Source organism: Topomyia yanbarensis, chromosome 2, assembly GCF_030247195.1.
Source record: "Topomyia yanbarensis strain Yona2022 chromosome 2, ASM3024719v1, whole genome shotgun sequence".
Classification (NCBI taxonomy): domain Eukaryota; kingdom Metazoa; phylum Arthropoda; class Insecta; order Diptera; family Culicidae; genus Topomyia; species Topomyia yanbarensis.
The window spans coordinates 443774876-443796510 of record NC_080671.1 but is presented as its reverse complement, the minus strand read 5'-3'; the positions used below and the strand labels follow the sequence as shown (position 1 = coordinate 443796510).

General features: G+C 40.0%; 1 protein-coding gene across 2 annotated transcripts in view; it reads left to right on the top strand.

Annotated features, from left to right (window-relative positions):
- The first annotated feature begins 1062 nt into the window (after window positions 1-1062).
- LOC131685675 (activating transcription factor 3) overlaps window positions 1063-21635 on the top strand; it is a 238641-nt gene continuing 218068 nt past the window's right edge. Inside the window, exons 1-2 of one of the 2 annotated variants that reach the window (XM_058969554.1) lie at window positions 1063-1522; window positions 1646-2143. The gene's annotated coding sequence lies outside the window, so the exon portion shown is untranslated. Of the gene's footprint in view, window positions 2144-21635 lie in introns of both variants that reach the window. The other variant, XM_058969553.1, reaches the window with a different exon arrangement.

The following is a 21635-nucleotide window of genomic DNA, read 5'->3' as shown; positions in this document are numbered from 1 at the left end:
CGGCCTGCTACGATGTGCAACGAAGTAGGCACCGCACTGATCGATCGTTATTTTTTCGTCTTCTTCGCGGTTAAGAGGGGCATGTAGGCAAACAAATTACAATGTATGAGTGGTCGGGGCAAACATGAAAACCTGACGAAATAACATCAACAGCAAGAATTGAAGATTACACACACTTCAGTTCGAGAGTATGAAATACTTTGGAAAGAGTTAAAGGAAAAAAATAAATTGAAAAAAAGCAGAGCCTAGCGATGAGGAATGGGTTACACAAGTGACGAATTTTTATTTTGGAATTGTCAAATGGGGCGAGCTAAGTTTAGCAGTAAGTTCAACAAACCATATGCATCTTAACTGTTTTCTGATACAACTGACGTATCTTATCAAATTTATTATATATCACAACAAATTATTTTTTAAACTCTCTACCCCTGATCTCCGCGAAATAAAAATTTGAATTTCCAATCAATTTTAGATATATATCATCCATCTTACCCCGACAGCCCCATCTCCGCAATAAAAGCGTACCCCATTCGACGATCGCACGGATCCACAAATTATCGCCACACTGCAATCTCCTCGCCTCGGCGATTCTCGCGTTTGTTTTGCTGCTGTCGCTGTTCCCCCGCCTTTTAGCCGCGGCATTATCCAAGCCGAAGCCAACAACGCTGCCGGTGGGGCTGCAAAACTCAGTCGCTTCCCTCTCGTTCGCTGTTCGCCACTGGACGCCGCCGAGGAACCATCAACGACAACACGACAACTCGACCGGCTTTTTGCTGCCTCTTCGTGTTGTTCTTTCACTCACGTGCTTCTAAGCACCAACACCACCGTACGCCGGTGTCGCTACACCAGACCACATGCGTCCTACTCAACACGAAAGCGAGCCTCCAACCAATCAGAACCGCCGGATGATGGCATCGCGGACCAATCCAGCGGCGGCTCGATGACAGCATTTCTATTTTAGCGACGTAAATAAACGAACCGAACGAACGAGCGTCGGAGCTTTGCGAATTTCGGCTCGCGCTTCGCGACGCCGACTGTTTAGTTGAATATCGCACACGGATCGGATCGCATGCTCGCGTCGTCGACGGTCGTTTTTTCCTTTTGTTTGTTTATATTCCGGTCAAGCGGTCGGATCAGAACTAAATAACTTCCGAATTCCCGCTGCGAAGTAAGAAGAGCTAAACGCGCGAGCCCCATTCATCATCACTTTTGCTGACAATCGAAGCAAGCCTGCGAAAAATCCACTGAACGCCCAAGGAAGGCTAAATATGTCAAACTCTGCTGCTGCTGCTCGGGACAACCAACTGTTAACGAGAGGCAACCAAGCACACTCTAATCAGCAGAGGAAATACTTGTGTGACTATCGCTATTGTTCGGTAATTAGACTTAAACTCGTCAGGTAAAGCCCCGCCCTCGTCGGACGCGTGAAGTGGATACGGCGAAAAAATATTTAGGAAAGCCGAACGCCGCGGCATTTGACGGAGTTTGTACTCAAACGAGAACGTGTCAACAAAAACAATAGGTACATGCGGTGTGAAACAGTGTGCTATAAATCGTCAACCTAACGAAGCAATCTGTCAGAATTAATTTGCGACTGTCAACGAAAAGTGAAAACATTTCCGTTATTTTTTTTATTTCGATTTAGTTCTGTTTTCTTGTGCTGTTGTGTTTGTATCAAAGGTTGAAAAAATACGAGTATTTATAGTAGGTCGATTTTTCTGGTCAAAACTAGCAATTTTTCCACGGATCAGCTGCCAGTGTTAGTAGCGTTGTTAATTTGAGAAATTAATTTATCCGCGAGTGCTCGTGTTCATACGAAAGCGACAAAAGTTTGGAACCGAGTGCTGCTCTCTGGAATACCAATAACAACAACACATCACACACGCACGCACACGCGTACAAAGTGCTCCAACAAAACAGATCGGAGCAGGCGCAGACGCATCCCGGCGGCCAGTTCCGTTCAGCAAAAATCAGCTGGAACGAATCGCTCGCATCGTCATCGCACTGTCAGCTCTCAGTTGGCACGTCCGGAGGAGTAGAGTAGGTGAAACCCGACGGCAGTGACGAAAGCGAACGGAATAGTCGGAACCCGCTCCCTGGTTTGGCGCTAGAAGCAGTACGGCAGTCGGCTGCACATTAACAGGTGGTTATCGCTATTTTCGAATTTTCCTTGTACTGGTTGTTCGTTCTGAAGATGTGTTAATTTCGAGGTGAATGGGTGAGTGGGTGGAAGGTCGCTACACGTGGAGCATAGACCGGTTTATGCATGTAATCTAACAAGTGCCGGGAGCATGGGTTTTGCTGGTGGAAAAAATTAATCATCTAGTTAGAAAAAGTGGCTCATAAGTGAGAAACAAGAAACGATCGGACAGTGACAAATTGTGGGGTGAATAAATCACTGACACAGAGCAGTGGGAACGTAAATACCGGCGGGGAATCGATTGATCGCGTTAGAAAGTATTGTATTTTGACAGGTTTGATGAACATTAGTTTGTATAACGTTTATGTAAGTATTCTTTACGTATCCGACTTGTGAAACGATAAAAAAAACTACTGTGCTGGATAACAAATAAACAATATACCAACGAAATCATCCTACCCATCTGACTGACCACCCGATTGATGTGCCGGAAGAAACGATGACGTAACAGTTCGCTATCGCCACAATGTGTTATTATCAGTTTTATCATCCATCACACCTTTGGTATCTTGTTTTGGAAATCGCTCTTGTCGTACATGTTTTCAATTTTGCGTAAGAGTGAGTTTAGTGTAGTTTAGGAAAATTTCGTGGTTTTGCGGAAATAGTACAAAACAACTGGATTTAGTGGCAGTAGAAACTTCGACAGTATAACAACGTGCGTAATATTTTGAGCTGCTAGGATATAACTTTTTTTGTAAAGAATTGAGGATTCAGGGAATAAGACTAGATAATCATAATTCCGTAGTGAATAATGAATCTACTAACCTTTTCATTTTGATGTACGAGAAAGTTCAATTTTGTCTTCTGTTAAAATGTCGTTGCTTCACTCATATGTTTCTGTTTTACGTTTCTGAACCGCAGGGATTCGAGATTCAGAAATTCAGAGCTTAGGAACTTATATTTCGATATTTGGACGGGTTCAGAAATTGACAAGTTAAATATCTTACGAATTCTGGTCTTGAATAAACATCAACGCATAGTTTTAACAATTTTGAGATTGTGGATTTCAAGTGAACTTGCAATATAGGACTCAAGGATGCATCGGAATCATGATGTATGCATTAATTTCACTCAATAACTTCAGATACCCAAGCTTCCACGATTTATTAATAGATTAAAAAGTCGATTCGCAAAAGAATGTAAACATATCTAAGGTTTTTGTGTTCAAAACAATTCAAATGTGTTAATTATTCATCTTTTCATTTAGACTAAAGCCCCGAAGTTCTTTGCTCTTGGCTTCGGTTGATTATTCGTTGCCAGGTATGGATTTCCTTTATTCTTTTGTCGTCCGGTATTCTGACGACATTCCCAATCCATCGTTACCAGCCTAGTTTCACTGTGAGAACGATGATTCTCCAAGCTTCTGTCACAGTTCGTGATTTAAAAAACATCTGCACGTTTCGTCCTCCATCTCCAATGTAGCATAGCTGGTTTACAGAACTTCCTGGGTTCTAAATTGTATTATAGAGTTAATGTACGAATCCTTGTCCTCATTATCATAACAATGGTACAACGATCCCGATGCGAATCAATAACGAAGATATTGCAGGTTTCCTGGTTGGTCCTCGATCTTGGGCCGCTACTCTATAATCTCTTTATGCGTCCGCCGTACATGCATTTTTCTCTATTGTTTTCCACTGAATATAACTGTACCTAGTTTCTATTTCTGAATTCATACTACTTGCCCAGTCTAAGGTAGTCAGCCATGTTTTATCAGCTTTATCAGAGCTGAATACGCAAAATGTAGTAAACTCTATAGGTACTCGCAACATGCCATTTTACCTCGTAGATATCTACGTTTTCCCTCGTAACTAGTAGTGAAAGTCATATGAAGTTCTCAACAATCTAGTAGCCCACCCAATTTCATCTTGGAACCAAAATGCTGAGCTTCTTGTGTTTAGAATCAGTTCGAATCACACAGCTTTTCTTTTGAAAAGAAAAACCACTCTTCAACTACTCTGACATCGACGCAAGCGATGTTGACATCATCCGCAAAGTCGTGAAGCATGTGAGGCCTCGCCATATTCGCTTGCACATCAGATCTTCGCATTGCACCCGTTAACCCAATAATAAATTAAAGAAATCGTCGTCTTGTTTCAATCAATCTGACGTCACAATCGAGTCTAATGTTTATCCTGCGATTCTACTTGTTTTGACCTATTATTTGTCATAAGATTCAGCTTGACTAATTTTGTCGGTATGCTATGTTCTAGCATTATCTGGAACAGTTAGTTTCGTTTGACTGAATCGTACACTGCATTGAAATTCACAAACAGAAGTTGCGTTTGCGAGTTGTATTCTCGAATCCATGTCCTAGAAATTCAAAATCTTCGATGTATTCTCCGTAGTGTTATTATAACTGGAACTTGTATTTCTGTAGATTTTGATTTTAGATTTTTTTTTCCAAATTTCGCTATAGAAGTAATGCGCCTCTGTTTACGGCTCCTAAAATAAACCAAATGAAATGTTTATTTACTCTGTACTCGAAATTGCTTCTGTTTTGTATGCCAGGTACACTTTTTATGGCCATTTTCGAATTGGTCAATCAATCCCGTAATCCCGTGGGAAGGTATTAAGGAAGAGGAGGGGGGGGGGTGACATAGCGCATCTCAGAAACGAAAGGTTTATTGTATGCGAGCTTGTATGAAACAGTCGATTTGAATTAGTTGCCTAATATGGCGCCAGGTTTTTGTTTAAACTCGTTAGATATGAGCTAATTAACCATCTGATGCATAATACTGTCAGAGCAGAGAGTTAGATTTTGTTCGCTTGTACTTCCAAATTGTAGAAATGTTAGACTATTTTGGAATTAGTTATGCAGATACGTACTACCTAAGCTTTTTTTTTTTTATCAATTTGAAACATTCCAAATTCCTATCTGAGCGGCCCAAAATAAAGTGTTTCACGACCGATAATGAGCGTAAAAACATTTCGACTACAGTGTAACAAAACCCATTTAAAGTCATCAAAAGGCAATGATTCATTATGCGGCATTTTGTGTGCATGACATGACAGCCTATGGGAACGTTGTACCTTTCATTTGAGACTAAGTTTGTCAAAATCGGTTCAGGCATCTCTGAAAAAAATGAGTGACATTTTTGGTCACATACGCACACAGACGCACATACATACACACACACATACATACACACAGACATTTGCTGGTCGGTTATCAGAGCAATTGCAATACCTTTCTATTGAGAAAGGCAAAACATCACGAATTGGGTTGGGCGGATATAAATCATGCATCAGTAGCACAATTTACAAGTATGCAAGCACGGGGCATTTCACGTGGATTTGTTATTTTATTTTTGTTGAAAGCCACGATACCCGGCTTAACCTTCCTGTTTTTGATCATCCAGCAAAACTTTTACTTACTCTTTCTAAACTACTACAATATGGGAATAGCAACAAAGTGGATCAATTCTTGGCTGAGATATTTTAACCCAGATGCCATACGACATCTCGGTTGATATAGTCCGAAGAGAGATTATAGGTTGTTTTTATCCTCCTAGTGGCCAACTGCCATATTTCATTTTGGATTGAAATCAGGGTCGCCTGTGGCTCGCTACCTCTACTTCGAAGTACGTCTAGAATGTAAGAGTACTCAATTGTTCTAATTAACAAAAAAATCTTCAGGTTCAAATTACATGCTTTTGTTGTAAATATGTTAATGATTTTTCCACATTGCCGAAATTCAATTGTGTGCAAGCTGTGAGCTATGTCACAAGCTGTTTAGGGCCCTCTTTAAATAATTCACCGGCTATTTTTCTTTCCACTTCAGAACTTCATGGCCCGCCTCATCGTCGGTTGAATTCTTTTTTTCAATATTTTGGTTCTTCAAGGAAGTGAAACGCTGGTAGTCGTAAGGTCAGTAGCGTCTTCTTGCAGTAAAGTAAAAGGCGCATTTTGCTGAAACTTTTACGTGATTCTAAATGGTCGGTGTTAAGTCAGACCGGACTAAGGGACAATATATTGATTTCGAGAAAAACGAGTTTAAAGTTTGAATCCCTGCATCCTTAACGTTATAATTGGAAATTATTTTTTTGTCATAATTTTTGTTTTTTGTTACATATTTAAAATCTGGCAAGAGTATAATGTACCTGAAGAAATTACTTATCCAGTGCTATCATTATCTCATTTTTTGATGTTTTGCGACTTAGTCCGGTCTGACTTAGCACCGACCAAATAACAGTATTAAAGCTAGCAATCACTTTCCATTACCTTGTTATCAACGAATCGAATATGGGTGTAGCTTACGCAACGAAATTTTATCGACGTGTACTGCTCTAAACCGTTTACCTCAAACAGCGTCCTGTAACTATGTAAATCGTATTACCGGTGATTTCCGCCAGCACACTGCTACTTACAGCTGTTCAATATTGGGTTCAATGGTGCCCAGACGCACTGAATGGTTTTAAGATGGTTCTGCGTAAGTCGTCAATTCAGGGGAAAATAATGGGAAGGGAGGTTAAAATATCACCATCGAATCAGCCCAGAAGCGTCTTGGTGGCGTTGGTATACTTCTTTCGTCCTCCGTTTGTCAGTACTTAAAAAGCAACTAATACTCTTACTTTCTTGACACGCCTCTTTTTATAAACTCTGCTTTGAATGAAAAACAGAACCGTGGCTAGCAACAAAAACCAGGAAAAGTGAAGAAGGCCATGTCAAACTGATATACGAGTTAATAATATTTAACACCTATCCGATCCGTTTCAGTGCCGGTACACGGCACTGTCCCGGATAAGTGTGAATACTCTTTTGAAAGTATGGGAAGAAGAAAAACTACCTGCTGACTAGCTAGAGGGCCTCATTTGTCCCTTATACAAAAAAGGACACAGACTGGAGTGCGCCAATTATCGAGGAATATCGCTCCTCAATTCGGCGTACAAAATTATGTCACGTATTCTGTTCAACAGATTGAGGCCGTTGGAGGAGTCTTTCGTCGGCGAATACGGCGATAAATTCCGGAAATACAACTTGCAGACACACCATCTGTTTATTGATTTCAAAGCGGCGTACGATTCAGTGAAAAGAAACGAGTTATGGCAGATAATGGTAGAACATGGTTTTCCGACGAAACTGATTAGGCTGATTCGTGCAACGCTGGATGGATCGAAATCAAGTATTCGGGTTACGGATGAGATTTCGACGTCTTTCGTAACCATAGACGGATTGAAGCAGGGTGATGCGCTGTCAAACTTGCTGTTCAACATTGCTCTTGAAGGTGCCATCAGAAGAGCGGGCGTGCAAAGGAACGGTACCATCGTCACTCGGTCGCATATGCTCCTAGGATTTGCGGACGATATTGATATCATTGGAATCGACCGCCGAGCCGTGGAAGAGGCATTCGTGCCTTTTAAAAGAGAGACAGCAAGAATTGGTCTCACAATCAACACCAGCAAGACGAAGTACATGATAGCTAGAAGAATACGTGGGTCCAATAGTGATGTTGGTGGTGAAGTGGTGTTTGGTGGTGATAAATTTAAAGTAGTGGAAGAATTTGTGTACCTTGGAACTCTAGTGACGTACGATAATGATGTTACCCGCGAGGTTAAAAGACGCCTTGCAGCTGCAAATAGGGCTTTTTACGGATTTCGTAGCCAGCTGAAGTCCCGTAGTTTGCAGACGAAGACAAAATTCGCGTTGTACAAGACATTGATAGTTCCGGTTGCCTTGTACGGCCATGAAACGTGGACGTTAAAGGAAGTTGATCGTAGAGCGTTCGGTGTCTTCGAACGTAAGGTGCTGCGAACAATACTCGGCGATAATATTCAGTAGCTATAGTAAAAAATCCGTCATAATTGATATGACTTATTTTTACTGTTGACAAAACTAAAAACTTTCAATCAGGTCGCTTTTAGAATAGAGATGTTTCCATCTTGGATTTCAAAATGGCATCAGACATCAATTTTTGGCATCGATCCATAAAATCGTGTCGAAAATATTCCTAAGGATTACGATATAGAGATTTCTGCTAAATCGAATGTCGCCATCTTGGCTTTCAAAATGGTGCCAAAACTCAATCTATGACATCTACTCGTCAAACCCGTTCCGAAAGGGTTATAGAGAATTCTAAATTTGCCACAATAAATCTTAAGTCTCACAACTTAAGTACCATATTTTAGTGCTGACAACCGATTTTAGTAAACTTTTTGAAAACTGAACCCAAAAAAAAATGTGGCGGACATTTCGTCGCCATTCAATCAAAGAAAAATAATAAAGACATGAATCGCAGGAAGAAAATTTAGCAAAAATGTGTCTCATTTTAGGCTTTTAAAATGAATGACTCCAGTCCCTTCAGATTGGAACTCACTCACCGCTTGATGGCGTTCTAGTTCAATGTGTCTGTTGTGAGTGTACTGAAAAAAAAACAAAATCATCAAAGCAAGCCTGAATGCAGCCGAATAAATCTAAACAAAGAAAAATGTTACGCAAAGTGGTAACTAATTTTCTTCGACAATGTTGTTACTGGTGTCGAAAAAGCAACGTGCATACCTTTACGAAACACCGAAGTACTTCGAAACTCCTTTGGTTAGAAGAATCACTGCTTTTCGTAGTTTAAGCTAGCCACCAGTCCAAATCCCTGTATAGCCTAGCGGTGATTCAAGTACGAAGAACACTAGTTTTGCTAAATGTACTTAGGGTCAGCTGTTGGAGGTACTGAATCTTCAGACAATCTCCGAGTGTGGGTCCACTGGATTCATGATGAGTGAAGATTTTTAATCGCAGCTGCAATCGATTTTGATCCAAATTTTAAAATAGTAGTTCACTATAAGTTCCTTAACTGTTTCAGTCCTATCGCGTCTCTAGTCGAACCTGCCAATTCGTACACAGTACCGTCTTTACGCATGGGCACACTGGGCCCAGGCCATCTTTTTATCTTTTTCAAAAAATATTTCGATGAGCATTCTTGGATTCAGCTGCTGAGTTCAGTTTCGGTTGAGCCAGATTAATATCAAACGCAAAGGTAAACTAGAGTCGCGGCGACGTATGCTCGACCAATAAAAAAATCGTTATTCCTTACACTGCAGCAAGAAATGTGAAACTGGAAAAAAGATCATTCTGATTCTAAATCATCTGAAAGCGATTCGCCAGCACAGCATTGATTGGTTTCAAAGACTTCTGTTCGCGTAGTGAACATTGAAATACAAAATATGGCTTTTCTGAAGAGTTTAAAGAAATCTTCGTGTTAAACTCGTAACGAATATATAATTTTAACAGTTGAATTTTATTGGCATATTGTAACTTGGTTTCCGTAGTGTTATGTCAGCCCTATTATAATGCATGGTCAAACGACACAGACAAACGATTCCTCGATACGTGCACTTCTGATTTCAGTAAGCTCAGTCCGAAGTAAAACACGTCAAACTGAGTGGTATTGATGGAGTTTATATCGTGTGTAGTCTTAGTATATTAGATATTTTTTAGTTTTACAACCAAAGGTTGTCATCGACTACTTAGAAATCGTGGCCAAAAATTAATTCGTTATCCAAATTAAGAAAAAGATTCAGTTTGTGATATACAATATTAAATAATAGTTTTGAATTGTTCTCATAAACTTTTACACAGTAGTATCAGTAGCTTCTCTCTCAGCTATTTTAAAATTTCATTAAATTTTCAATTCATTTTTAGCAAAATCGGATTTTTAGCTGCTGCTTCGTTATTGCTCATAATCCTTCGATTTACTGAAGTTCCGGACAGTTTGCTGTATTGCAGTCTTTTTTTTCGAAAGTTGTCCTGCTGGATCTGTAGAGTTAGGTTGTCGGTGTAGTGCAGTCTTTGGGCACCAAAATTATTTCGATGATTTTATACAATTTGGATTTTGCTTAACGGCACGATGCAAAATCACGCCAAAACACCGAAGATGTCTAACAGAGGTAGCCGACGTTTGTTGAGGCATGCTTTGTGGTAAGCTCTTTGCCCTGGGTCATAAGTCCGATTGTGATATTTCTGACCTTGTTTGCTTTGATCCTTTAGAATACATGCAATGTACCTGCTGACTTTTATAAAACTTGCTAGGCTAAATTTTCTGACTATGAAAAAGAAAACTCAAGGAATTTCTCAAACTTTACATTTACACTTGCACATTATTACATTTACAGAATATGAATATTACACGGTAAACTGTATTTCAACTAAACATGGTTATTCAGCGTGATTCTGAGAAAGACTAATGGTGCAATATTTTCGAAGATAGCATTAAGAGTGAAAAACCCTAAAAATCTGAACTTAATATGAACCAAGAAAAATCAAAATAGATAAATATGAATTGTCCCCGTGTTTTGTCAGTATTTAGGGCCAATTTCTTCACACTCACTTAACGCTTAAGCCAGGCTTAAACGTACTGGTGATCCTGGTTTAAAAGTTAAGCGAGGGCGAAGAAATCGGCCCTTAATGTTTCAAAAAGTCATACTTCAGTCAACGGTAGATTTGAAAAATTAATAATGTTCGCCCATCTATCAATTAAGAATGGCATCGTACGACATATAATAGATGTTGTAATATTCACCCAATTATACGTAACCGACCGTATAGTTAACGAAAAGAGCCTTAAACGCATAATGAAGTACGAAGAATTCTGTTCAACTATAAGGGCCCCTTCGTGCAGTAGTGCCCAGGGGCCCCGAGTGGTCTTAAGGCGGCCCTGTTTCGTACAGAAATAGAACGAACAACTACCGTTTTGCGATTATTTGTAGTAATTAAAGAATGCTCTAAAAGTTGCCGAAGAACAAGAGGAAGAGCGACGGAAATCTCGTCTTGGCACTGCAGTAGGGAATTTGAAAACCGTTTTAACACAACGTGGAAGGTTTTTAAAGCAAACTAGGAACTGTTTCATGCGAATTATATATTTTTGCCTTATTTCATATGTCTATAGAAAAAAGCCCCACTTTGTCCTACTTTTTTCTCTTCGTAGTTATAAAGTTCAAGGTCTCAACTAGTCGCAAACAAAATTTTAGCTACCACCATTTTCCGCTTTGTGGACTGTTTAAAAATTTGTGGGCCATATTTTTTCTATTATTATATATGTTTGAAAATATGGCAAAAAAAATCTATATATTTTTTAATGAAAAAAAAAATCATTTTCTCGAGTATTTTTTTTAAATGTTATGTAGCGTCATCTACATAGGTTATAGAGTATAGGTGTCTTTAGTACATATGTTAAAAATATCAAAACAAATAATTTTACCAAAGAAAACTTTTTGATAGGACGCCCTCGTCAAAAGATAGAGCTGATCTAGATCAGTTTCTGCTTATCTAGATCAAAACTAAAGTTGTCGAAATAATGCTTATTTTCATCTAAGATACATTGCTGAACACACCGATCTCCTTCAAGATACATGCCCAGGGCGCTAGAGGTTTTGAGCGCCGAAAGTAGCATTCTGCCCTACTGTGCGGTGTTAAATTCACCGCAGGGGTGAATTAGACTACCACAGATGATGAATCATGCCGGGTAAATTTCAACTTGTTATCCTAAAAAACATGAAATTCACTGTTGTAGAAGTTGCATCTGACATTCCCAATGGCCAACTATCTGAAGATACTCAATCGACCGGATAGCCCGAATCAAGATTCGTATGCACCTCGTGTACCTGTGTGTATTTTGTTCCGACCCGTGCAGATATCGGAAAGCAGCATCGTGTTAAACAGTTAACACTTCCAGCTGAACTAGTTTATTTAATTTGCATTCAAACCGGCGTCGGCCGGTTTCCATTTGCAACACAAAGACTGAATTTTACACTCAGCGAACCATTTATCCTCGCACCACCCCCAGTTCCCCGCCGCCCCACAACTCTCGCAGCGCTCCGTCTCATAAACATCCCGAATTATTGCTCATTTCGCAAAGCACTCTTACTATAACCCTAGTCCCGCGCAGCGCGAGACTCAACAAGGCTTGCCTCTTCATTTATATTATTATTGTTATTACTATTAGCGTAATATGATTTTAATTCAGCACAGACCGACGCAGGCCGGCGCGTCCCGGTCAACGCATAATTTAGGGCTAGTTTAGAGTGTAAAACAAAACCCGCACGCCCAGGAAATGGAGGATTTAAGCCACATTATAGCACTGGCCGTGCTAATTGACAGGGCCGCGGGTAAATACCCGTCATTTTCCCGCTATCTAGATTAACTGCATTTTGCACTAACACAACCGGACAGCGGGCACCGTACGGTTCGGTTTGTGTGAAATATGTTAGACATTAATTATTGAAGGCACTCAGCATCGGGTATCAAACATGGATCTTTCTGTAAGTCGAATAAAAAAATGTATTTGTTGGATACATGTGCTTTTCTCAGATGTTTATGTCAAATTTAGACAGTCAAATCAATGTGTCTGAAAATATTGCTACCGAAGTTCGCCCCAGGTTGGAAACTTTCTCGGCGGCACGAAAGAAAACCCGTTTCAACCACCACGATCACGACAACAGTTTAGTAACAATTAAAATTCAACAAACCAGCTCCAATTAGCGCTGCCAGTTCGTCGTGGGGAAGCCCATAACAGACGCCGAACGATCGATCGATCAAGATCTCCTCACCTGATAGACGAAAAAATTGATCGGCAGGGCTGTGTGGAGGTGCCTCAAGGCGCACAAATCAAAACGCCCTCACTTCCGGCGCTGCCGGTTTTCTGTGCATCGAACGTCCATACGAAACGCCAACGCGTCTAGTGCGGACCCTGCCATACACGCTGGCGGCCATCGACTTCTGTCGGTACGCTGAATCCGAAAAAAATGAAAAAGTAAAAAGTAAAGCCTACCTTTCGTGGCAGTAGCCATTGTCTTTTCTTTTGGTTACTTTTGATGGTTTATAGCTGGACAGCTTAGGGTGGCTTGAAAAAATGTCAAAAGAACAAACCAAAAATGAAATATGGCGACATAGTGCCACCCTACACCCAGACCAAGCACCAATTTTGTCCAAACAAACGTTTCGATCATATTCGCTGGAAAACCCATAACACTCGGCATGTGTGCAGGATCAGCCCCGGACACAGCACGGATAGGTAGCAGGCAATGGGTTGGTAATCTTCGATAAAAATCTCGCACTCGCGTGTCTGCATGAATAATGTTTGCACGCGGGCAACTTGGATGAAGATATACGTGTTTATCTACTTGGTTTATTGGTCCCGCGAGAAACCTCACAGCTATAGGTTCCCCTCCATTTCCAACGGTCATTGTTTGTGGACGCAACGTTACGAATAAATATTTGCATTACACGCGGGAAGAAGAAAAAATGGTCATAAAAATTGCGACTTTTCATTCAACATGCGGTCAGGCCGGCCACCGATCAATTCGAGGTGGGGTAGTGTGTAGATTTATTATTTCACAGCGCAAATGTTGATCTGAATCATCAAACATTGGGCCATGTCCATGGCGAAAAAAAACGACTCCCATCCGATTCCGTCAATATAGTTTCAATAAACAAACAACGGTCAATGTCGGTATCGGAACCCACCTAAACCGATAGGTGTCTTCGTATCGCAAGCAGATCTTCAATTTATCTACCCCCTGAAGACGCGTCCGCTGAAAGCCACATTGAAACAAATTGCCGTTTAATTAAAAGATTGAATCTGGTTAACCTGTGCGGTCGGCACGAGCTCGCGCCAGAAAATTGCTCCGGTATGCAGCGGTTGTCATAAAAAAACGCCGATCGGCCGCCTCCCACATGTCCGATACGGCCGGCACAGAGTCGCTAGATTGCTGGCTGAAAGTGAAACACATTCCACATTCTATGCGTACAGATATAGATGCTCTCGAAGTAGGCGCTGCGCGCGGGTATCACACTACTGCATCTCTAGACGATGCTGTACCGAGGTCAACCGTTAAAAAAGTTTATCGCTGACAGTGCGCTTTGAGCCAGGAGTTGTAGGGTTGGCAATAGTTCTTCGTCCTAGTACATAGTATAAAATTGTGAGCACAAAATTATTGCAGCATAGTAAATATACTATTGAATATCATGTACATTTATTAGAAGAAAACCAGATATTTACACAGTTTTTAATGGGCTCATGGCCGTGGGGAGAAAATGCATCGAATCAGCCTCATACCATTCCTACTCGCTCTTAGAATAGTGGAAAACGTGTTTTTAATCCAAAAATGACAAAACATGTTTTTGAAGACATTCAGTTTTGTGATCTTCGTTTCGCTTCCTACAGGTACATATTGCCTGCTAAATAAGGTATTTCGATGTCCAATCCTAACAAAAACACCTTCCCGTGGCAAACGTGGAGAGGTATACAAAAGCCTCCCATTTTTTTCTAATTTCCATCTGTAGTACACATTTAGATACTATACAGAATGGTTCAGATGCTATGAATTCTAAGCTTAAGCCTTGTCTAGTTAGTATATCGACTACACTGAAGTCGGAAGTTCTTTTTTACGCGGATTTTTAAAATAACGCGGTATTTTACGTGGTTTTCAAAAACCGCGTTAGTTAAAAAAAACCGCGTAAAAAACTCTTTTCCAATCGATTTCGGATTCTTTGGCAAAGTTTTAGTACTGTTCAAACCACGAAACTTTGCCCAAAGAACCGTATTTTTTATTTATGAATTTCGGAGATTTGAAATATTTTCCGTTGAACCCCGTTTAGAATTCCATTTTAACCACTTTAGTTTTATGTGCATGACAAATACGAAAAATCAGTGCAATGACACACTATAACTCCGGATTCAGTTTTATTAGTGAAACTAATTATTTATTACAAAACTTAGAATATTTTATCGACAGCACTTGAAAACGAATGTGACTTTTTTGCCTATTCAAAAGCAAAATTAAAATCATCGTCTTTAATTTTTTTTTGCTTGATTAAAAGTCATTTTTAATGTAATCACCAAGGTTTTGCATTCATTTGCTTTCATCTTGATTGTCAATGGTAATTTGGGGCGCTATTATCACCATCACTTCACTCACGAGTCGCGAAAATGTATCCCGAGAGCTATTTTAGATGAGGTGACTATTGAGTGACAGTCGCACAGTGGTCCCAAAACAGAAAAAAAGGCGGTAAAAAGCATTTAGTGATTCTCGTTTCCGTGCTTAGACGACATTAGCAAAGCATCATTAAACCTGATAAAGTATCTGAATCGGTTAGCATCTCATTTTTTTAAGAGGTAGGCCCACTTTAGGAATTTTTTTTTATTTATTAATAAACAATACCTTTAATTTGCAATTTTGTAGACCAGTTGATTTGAAGTAGCTTTGCTGAGTACTTTAAAAAATCATCTGAAAATTAGTGTTTGACGTTTTCTCCATACGATGAATTTCTATCACATAGGTTTATTCTAGAATGTTTCAGATTCCAATGAATTACATAATTTTCATGAAAACACTAACTAGTTTTGACGTCAAAGCAATGAATAATATTTTTTCTTCTTCAACCTTGTATGACGGTTAATTTCAAGTAACTTAGCTGGAGATTCAATTTAGCTATATATTTATGCGGGCGATATACATGGTGTTTGGTTAAGAATCTCGAGGGGTGATAGAGGATCATATCTGAAGAAAAAATCGTTTTACACAACAAATCACAACCGTTACAGAGTTATTGAACTTTTTCTCTATTTGACCTGTTTATCTTTAAATGCCTTTAACTCAAATAGTGTATGAATATAAATGTAAAATTAAGTTCCACCACAAACACACACGACTTGTCGTGCTTTTTTCAAAAAATTTTATTATAATTTTACACGTGGATTGAAAATTACAGTTTCTTTAAAAGGAAAATCAATGTGCTTCAATGTATTTTTACTCGAATACTGCTGTAAAATGTAATATTATTCGAACGAAAGTGTAAAATTGTATGCTGTTTGATGCTCCAAGTGATTTTAACGTAATTTTCAATCAAATTTTTGATTCAATCGTTGTATGTTTACATTCGTATTGATTTACATATAGTTTAAATTTCATTATTTTTGGTGTGTAGTTTTGATACATCGTCTAACTAATTGCTACTGTTGGTTAGTCACTGACGAGTGCAACGCGAAACATTAAATTCCAACTTTTCAATGTAGAACATGTTAATTGCTTCGAAAACGGAACCGAAGCAATTTTTTAGCATAATCGGACATCATAATTTCATCGCGCATGTTGCTCGCTATCGCCGGAGAGATGTGGTGTATAGTGTTGCCCCTCGGTGATGGTTGGTCGTCTCAAGACGCACTGTGAACCCAACTCAACCGACATTAATTGTACAAGTATGGGTAAGATATGTTAGTGGCAGGCAAACTCGTTACTAGAATAATGTGAATCACATATGCCTTCGAAACTGGTTAATCAAAATCAATGCTTTGGAATGGTTGTCCGTATGAGGACATGGAAATGTGTACCACCATTCTAGAAAACTACACACTCATCTGTCAAGCCAGAAACGTCATGCCGCCATAATTCTCCTTAAAAATAAGCACTTAGCTCATCTTTAAAGGGAATGCTTTAGATTCCTAGGACCCTAGATCATAATAGGCATACCTATTTTTCAGGATTTCTCAATGCAAGAGTCATCCTCACGATTCTCGGTACAACAGCCAAACAGACAGGCGTATCTTGTCGAAGAATACATTATTAAACACCAAGTTCACCGGATACGAGTTTGACGGGACACACAATTTTGTCCCATCCAGTGCGATTTCCATTCAAAAAGCAAAAAGACCATCAAACTGGCCCTCGTGCTTCAGTAGATCCAAGCACAATTTCGAATCGGAGACCCCACCGTCGATCTCAACTTTGTAAGCAAACATTTAGACGCGGTAGTCCTTCATACAAGCCTTGTCGCCACTAACGTCATTTGGGCTCCTATATGTCGCTCAAAACTAGTATGGGAGTGTATTCTTGCACTCCGACAATTGACAGTGAAAAATCATGTTAATTTATACTGGGTTCCAGGGCATTGTGGAGTTGCAGGGAATGAAAAAGCCGATGAGCAAGCAAGGAGAAGGTCTTCCGCTAATTTTATCGGCCCAGAACCATTCTGTGGAGTCTCATCGAGTGCCCTCAAAATGGAATTGAAAAAGTGGGAAATCACAGCTATAGAGAACAATTGGAGTACCACACCTCGACTACGACAATCAAAGAAATTTATCTCACCCAACGAGAAAAAAGCCTGGAGTTTCTTAGACTAAACAAAAAAGAGCCAAGCATCATGACAGGACTACTTACCGGACACGGTCCGAGTAAATGTCATCTTAAAAAACCTGTTTTAATCCACCTAGCGGTGCAATTGTGCCTTTCTCAATCATGAACACGAGAATGTTTGCGTTGTTTATATTCATTAAAAGCTTTCAAATGCATATATTACATTTTATTATTATACATGCAATGACAAATATGCAAGAAAAGAAATCATTATTCGAGTTCTAAAATTTTGTAAAAGAAAAAAACAGCCACGATAATATTGAACTGAAAAAAGGTGCGAAATCGGCAAAGTCCCAAAAAATCAATTTTTATAAAAAAAATTTTTTCGTGAGAACATAAAATCTCGACGTTTCATGCATTTTAAAGATGTTTGACATCAAAAATACGAATTCGATTTCTGAAATTTCATGGGGTCCCCCATTTGAAAAAATTTTGAGTTCCGGCTCTTTGGGAATTTCATATGTGACCGGACGGTTTAGTCTATATTTCCGCACCCATATAAGCGATTTTATAGACATCTGTGGGGATATTATAGCTATCATTTGGGACTAAGTTTGTGAAAATCGGCCCAACCATTTCCGGGAAACTGATGTGAGTTCTTCAATTTTGAAAGATGGCCGCTTCTCCCGGGCACTTCCGGAACCGTCTATGGTGGTCAATGTAGTCAACGAAAGTTTGTTTGGCCGTCGGTGACCTAGAACAGCAAATTTAAGTTGAGACATTTTAGCGAAATTTTTACCTTTTTTGCTTTCATCGGAGTATCGGTTTGAATCGCTATTTGCTATGTGATCGCACGCCACAACCTGTAACTCCGGAACCGGAAGTCGGATCGGGTTGAAATTAAATAGCCATTTACGGGGGCGCAACACCTTTCATTTGAGACTAAGTTTGGTTGAATCGGTTTCGCCATCTCCAAGAAACCGGTGTGACTGTTATTCTGAATTTGGATACTTCCGCCGGGGCTTCCAGAACCGATGATGGTGGCCAATGTGGCCAAAAAGACTTTGAATGGATGTTAGTGACCTAATACTACAAATCGAAGCAGTTGTGGTCATATTTTGGAAAAATTTTCACCTTTATACATTCATTGCAGAATTTATTAAAATCGACATTTTCTGCGTGATCGTGCTCACCACCCTGTAATTCCGGAACCGCAAGTTGGATCCATCAGAAATCCAATAGCAGCCTATGGGAACGTTGTATCTTTCATTTGAGACTAAGTTTGTCATAATCGTTTCAGCCATCTCTTAGAAAAATTACTGACATTTTTGGTCACTTATACACACACAGACGCATATACACACACACATACATACACACGCACAGACATTTGCCGAACTCGACGAACTGAATCGAATGGTATATGTCACTCGGGCCTCCGTTAAAAAGTCGGTTTTCTGAGCAATTGCAATACCTTTCTATTGAGAAAGGCAAAACGAGTCATAAATGTATTGCTGGTTTTCATTGACGACCGTCATAAAATTCTTTTAAAAAATTTCAATATATCTATGATTTGGGAGCCCTGACGGATGGATCACAGCAACCTCTGACGACGAAGGTGCTTTTTTCGCTCCTGACACGTTTTTGAGAAAATAAAGTTTTTCGTTCGCTGCTCTTCAACAACTCAGCTGATGAAGAGAACCATTTTGAATTTAGAAGTTCGTGTCCAAAGCGGACGGAGTTCGAGGAGATACGACCACAGACCACTCGCAAGCGGCCCAACCTCAGGCAATCCTCTCAAAACTGGCAAACCCGGAACTGGTTCATTCCGGTGACCTCCTGCAGGTATTGTTGAACCCGACAAAGCCGTTCACTCCGGAGTATTTAACATTCAAGTAAATGTTTGAAGCGATGGCTGGCATGAGAAGAGATCTCCTGAGCTCGATTGAATGCAACATATACTACAACTGGAATCCAGAAAATCGTGAATATTCTGTTTGTGGGAGTCAAGGTCGCCATCATGATAGATGCAGATAACAGCATTCTGGATGATCTTATTACGCGTAAGTCAGATTTATTTCCCATTTTCTAAAAGATTGTTTCTAAAATTCGTTGGTTCGTTCGTTAGTATTATTATGGCAGTTGAGCGCTGGAGTGTCCGACCAGCGACAGTCGTTTTTTCGCTTGGTTAGTGCTAATCCCTCATGTCGGAGACAGTGCGTATTATAGCGCATCATTGTACGAATAATGCGCAATACTTCCGACGTGATTCCCTTGCTTAAAATAAAAGAAATACGATTGTCGCTGGTCAGATTTTCCAGTTTTCAACAGCAGCCAGAATAGTTCGGAAAAACATCCGGATTACTCGGCCGCAAATTAAAAGCGAGTAAAGGCGCTTTAACCAAGGCTTATTAGCCAGGGCAAGGTGTAAATACCTCTGTCCCATCCCAAAGGACCAAAGGAGTGACATTAACCTTCTTAGCCAAGTCACTCCCAACGATTTTTATGATTATTATTATTATTATTTCCCATTTAAACAGAAACGGTCGGTACGGTTGTCCTCGTTTCTTCCTCCTTTAAGATTCAAAACAATTCGTTAATTGACTTATTCATTAAATGAATAATTTAATTGCCGTCTAATTTTGAAACATCTTCAAACCCAACTCTGCACAGTAGGCCTGGCCGTTTTAATATTTGCGACATATGAAAATATGCTTCAAATATTAATATTGACAAGAAAAGCACTACAGAATAACTGCAGTGTTTTCCAGGATGCTTTTCAATACTGGCTGTGTAAGGGTTAGAATAGAATAGAATAGAATATATCTATGATTTGGGAGCCCTAAACCTATACCAACATATTTCAGAACAACTTTTACTTACATTAGCAGATTTATTTTCTTGAGGTAAGCGATACAAGTGCGTGCAATGTGTCTAAAGCACAAACGCTCGATCACTTCGCGATGATATACGTGATAGTGAAGTCCATACGCCCGCACATATCTGCACCGTACAATGAATATCACATTCAGAATCACGGCCCGCTGTAATTAACCTGAAGCAATGTTTTAGTGGGTGACATTTTCCGTCTCGTCTGCAATTGTAGTGAGTGATGCTGACGGGGAGCCCTGCCGAGACCATAGCTCTACAGCTCCAGTAACGACTTTCGAAAAAAAAATTGGATTCACAAAGATCGCAGTGAGAAAGCGTTTCAAAAAATGATATTTTCGATTTTATATCCGGTAAAAAGTTAGTATTTTCGGATATTTCCCAAAATTTGAATCTCGTGCTTTATCCAACTAATCGACAATGGTAGGCCTGGTTTTGAACCAATGACATCAGCAGCGGCACCTGTTCTAGCAGATTCGTCAACCCATTAATTCTCAGTAATACTTGAATGAACGGATACCGATTGCACACCACGCAAAATCTTAAAAATTCCCGCTTGATAAACTGCCCAGTATCTACCAAGCAAATGAGATTGCTCCAATCTTATTTCACGACAGTAAACACGAACACTAGCTCGACTGCCTACCAAAGAACCATACAGATAATAAACTACGTATTCTTCAAATTGTCGCCATGTTGTGCCATGTTCTCATTCCTCCCCTGGAGGAATTCTCAAATTGAGGGTTTTAATAAGAAAACCACGCATGAGTGCATGTTCACTGGGAGAAAGAATATAACCACCACAGGTAATCACTTGGGGTAACAAACGTGCGTAACCAGTTGCGTTGCGTTGCGTTGCGTTGCGTTGTGACGATGATTTTGGCGGATTGCACACTGACTTCATCATGTTTGACTGCTGATTATCTAATAAGAGTTGCTTAGGAAGTGGTAAGTAGGAATTCATACCAATCCGACCCATATTAAAACCTCAACAGCATGATAGCCATCATTGCCGGCCGCCCCCATCTCCATCGTTCACGGGGAAGGATAAAGGATAAGGTAGACGGGAAGTGTTGATGCTCCACCTACTTAACGGAAGGACGACGATTCATCAGACTCTTCCATAGGTGTCGCGGAGTTGGTGGTTTGGAAGGGTATCAGGTCTAGGATTCGCTCCAAGCAAACGATGCGACCTGTAAAGCATGTTTTATTAGGTAGTTGTTTAGTTAGTCTTCGAGTGCACGATCACTCGAAAAAGAGATGATCTTGTTTAGTTTTTGGTTATTTTTAAACTCTGGGCAGCCGGCTACCGAGAGTATACTATGTTCCCTAAACAAAAGCAATTTGAACTCCACACGGCCGACCGTGGGAGTATTGCCTAGAAAAGCTAATCTTATCCGCGTAATGGGCCGGATCACTATTTATTGCAACAGTATTTGGACAGAATTCGCTACTTCTTCTCTACGATATATTTATTGGCTTGA